This window comes from Triticum urartu, chromosome 4A (assembly GCF_056163025.1).
Source record: "Triticum urartu cultivar PI428250 chromosome 4A, HENAU_Tu73, whole genome shotgun sequence".
NCBI classification, from domain to species: domain Eukaryota; kingdom Viridiplantae; phylum Streptophyta; class Magnoliopsida; order Poales; family Poaceae; genus Triticum; species Triticum urartu.
Window position 1 is genome coordinate 36409519 of NC_141876.1, and position 3900 is coordinate 36413418.

The window sequence follows — 3900 nt, forward strand, 5'->3', positions numbered from 1 at the left end:
ACCAGAACGCGAGAGATTGCTCGAACGAGACTAAACACCCCTTCCCCCAAACGCAAGCAAGCATCGAGCTCAAATCCAACTTAAATCCAAATCGAAGAACTTGTCAACAAGGAAAGCAAAAGCAAAAGGCCGCGTCCGGCACCTAGTCTAGTCTTCGACGTCTTCTCACCAGCGCGGAGCTAAGTGCTGCCACTGGGCGTGGGCGGGAGCCCCCGAGGCCCGAGGGCGGCTCTCCGGAGACTCCGGGGTGTGTACAGCCCCACTCATTATTACGTGAGAGTGTCACGGGCGGCGAGCTTCACAGGCACTAGGCCTTCTTCACAGGTACCGGCCTTGCTTCATATCGCCAGACGAGGGCCCCGCCTTGCCCCTCACTCTGCCGCCATCGACGGCGACCGGAAACCAGGACGACGCCAATGGGGCAGAGCGGTTGCCAGTGGTTCCCCCGACGACCACGGGTCCCCTGCCGGGGGCAGGCCTTGGGGAACCTCCCCGACAGGGGGCCTACCTCCTGAGAACGCCTAGCTCCGACCGCCGTGGGGACGAACCTGAATCTCGGCCCCTCTCCTGCAGCCCCCTGCGCCCTCCTCCAGAGGGGTATGAGGCTGCAGAATTGGGGCAGCCACCTGCTGCGGCGACCTGTATCTCCTACGACCCATGGTTAGCATAAGCTTGCTCCTGAGGGATGAGTGGTACCCGATAATTGCCGCCGCCGGTGCGGCCGTCGAGGCTCTCTTGTGGTTCCTGAAAGAGCTCAGCTCCTAGCGTCTCCTCGCCCCAGCCTGGCTTGAGGAATGAGCCACGATCTTCTTCCAATGCGCACCCCTGATCCACCATGCGGGGCACGTAAGTTTCTAGGGCCACCGCCCCGTGCACCTCGCTGTAGCACCCCGCATGCCATGCAACCTGTCTTGGAGCGCCGTCTTGGGGGTGATGGCGCGGCAGTCCACCGAAGCCGAAGGCCACAGCGGGCACCCCTTCGCTGGCCTGAGAAGAGGCCGGCGTGACTTGCCGCCCGATGCCGGCGGGGGTGTTGGCGCTGAATGGGCCCTGGAGTCCAGCGAAAGTTGCGTGCGCGTGCACGCCGCCGCCATACGGCCCGCCTTGGGTCTGGGGTGGCAGCTGGACGCAGAAAGGAGGTGTCCTTGAGGCGGCGGCATCCAGGAGCTCGGCGACTCGCTCCAGCAATACGTCGTGGCCGCCCTCCAGCAGCCGACACCGTAGCAGCTCTCGGGCCACCGTGAGCGCGGTCCTGGAGTTTGCTTGCTCCCGTCGGGTGTATGGCGCCGTGGCTGTGGCGTGGTTTGAGGCCCTTGCTGCGGCCCGCACCTACCGTGGTGTGAGGGCAGGCGGCGTCTGGCCGCGTCGCCCGCGCCCCGCAGTGCCCTGCGGAGCGCAGGCTGCCTGAGGCGCAAGGTTGGGGTCGCCCTGGGCCGGTGACACGGTGTGGGCGGGCCACACTGCCCAGCGGTCGGCGTTGGCAGCCGGGTCGCTTGACATCTGAACGGCGAGGCGATGGAACGCGATGCGGAGGAGGAAGGATTCTGGCGCACCCCTACCTGGCACGCCAAATGTCAGATTTCGGGTTCTGGTAGACCCTTGAGGTTCGAACACTGGGGTGTGCGCGGAGATCTCTCCCCTACCGATCTACGTCCAATCTCCTCGCATGATCTAAGCTAGAAACAACGAACAACACAAGGGACACAAGGTTTATACTGGTTTGGGCCACCGTTGTGGTGTAATACCCTACTCCAGTGTGTGGTGTGGTGGATTGCCTCAAGGGCTGATGAGGAACAGTACAAGGGAAGAACAGCCTCGCGAGAAGTGTTCTTGAGCTGGTGCGCTGAACTGCTTGGGTGAGTTCAATCGCCTCTCTCTCTCTCTATCTCTCTTTTTCGGTCCCTTCTTGTCTGCCCTCTACTCTGTGGTGGCTAGCTCTATTTATAGGGGCCCCGGGCCTCTCCCCAAATAATGAGCGGGAAGGCGCCAACAATTGTCCATTTTGAAGGGGAACATCTAGTACAAGTTATCCTGACCAAAGGTGGTCTTCGGCTGCCAAAAGCACTGGTGATGACGCCGTCTTGGGCTCCACGGTGACCTCCGTCCTGCCGCTCTGTTGGTCTTCATCTTGTTGCACTGAAATGGTAACCTTTGCCCGGTGCCTTGGCCTCTGCTTGCCCCCTTTGCACCAAAGGGGAAACAAGGACACTGCGCAGGCCGGCGCCCGCCTGGCCTCGATCATCATGGCTTGCGTCACGGGCTCCTCGTGAGGTACCCCTGCCTTGATCTCTCCGCCTCCTCGCGAGCCTGCCTGATGAGGCTGCCTCTGAGGAAGCTTTCAGTCGTCCGCCCCGCGAGGCTTGGCCCCTCGCGAGGGTCTTGAGCTTGAGCTGATGAAGATGGGCCGTGCTGGGCCCCCACTTGAGCCACGCCGCAGGCCGCAGGCAGGCAAGTCTGGGGACCCCCGTTCCCAGAACGCCGACAGCATGGTTCGCAAGTACCAAGTGATTCATAATCAGGTGATTCCAAAAGTCCATCAGAATGGAGTTTCTTCATGCGCTTTACACCAATATGACCTAAACGGCAGTGCACAAATAAGTTGCACTATCATTATCAACTTTTCATCTTTTGGTTTCAATATTATGAATATGTGTATCATTACTATCAAGATTCATCAAAAATAGACCACTCTTCAAGGGTGCATGACGATAAAAGATATTACTCAGATAAATAGAACAACCATTATTTTCAAATTTAAATGAATAACCGTCTCGCATCAAACAAGAAACAAATATAATGTTCATGCTCAACGCTGGCACCAAATAACAATTATTCAGGTCTAAAACAAATCCCGAAGGTAGATGTAGAGGTAGCGTGCCGACCACGATCACATCGACTTTGGAACCATTTCCCACGCGCATCGTCACCTCGTCCTTAGCCAATCTTCGCTTAATCCGTAGTCCCTGTTTCGAGTTGCAGATATTAGCAACAGAACCAGTATCAAATACTCAGGTGCTACTGCGAGCATTAGTAAGGTAAACATCAATAACATGTATATCACATATACCTTGGTTCACCTTGCCATCCTTATTATCCGCCAAATACTTGGGGCAGTTCCGCTTCTAGTGACCAGTCCCTTTGCAGTAGAAGCACTCAGTCTCAGGCTTAGGTCCAGACTTGGGCTTCTTCACTTGAGCAGCAACTTGCTTGCCGTTCTTCTTGAAGTTTCCCTTCTTCCCTTTACCATTTTTCTTGAAACTAGTGGTCTTGTTGACCATCAGCACTTGATGCTCCTTCTTGATTTCTACCTCCGCAACCTTTAGCATTGCGAAGAGCTCGAGAATAGTCTTACCCATACCTTGCATATTATAGTCCATCATGAAGCTCTTGTAGCTTGGTGGCAGTGATTGAAGAATTCTGTCAATGACACTATCATTCGGAAGATTAACTCCCGGTTGAATCAAGTAATTATTATACCCAGAGATTTTCAGTATATGTTCACTAACCGAACTATTCTCCTCCATCTTGCAGCTGTAGAACTTATTGGAGACTTCATATCTCTCAATCCGGGCATTTGCTTGAAATATTAACTTCAACTCCTGGAACATCTCATATGCTCCATGATGTTCAAAACATCGTTGAAGTCCCGGTTCTAAGCCATAAAGGATGGCACACTAAACTATCGAGTAGTCATCAGCTTTGCTCTGCCAGACGTTCATAACATCTAGCGTTGCTATTGCAGTGGGTTTGGCACCTAGCGGTGCTTCCAGGACGTAATTCTTCTATGCAGCAATGAGGATAATCCTCAAGTTACGGACCCAGTCCATGTAATTGCTACCGTCATCTTTCAGCTTTGCTTTCTCAAGGAATGCATTAAAATTCAATAGAACAACAACACAG

At 54.8% G+C, this 3900-nt stretch overlaps 1 pseudogene; it reads right to left on the reverse strand.

Annotated features, from left to right (window-relative positions):
* Nucleotides 1–3008: 3008 nt before the first annotated feature.
* Nucleotides 3009–3574, reverse strand: LOC147974644 (uncharacterized; annotated as a pseudogene).
* Between the last annotated feature and the right edge of the window lie 326 nt (nt 3575–3900).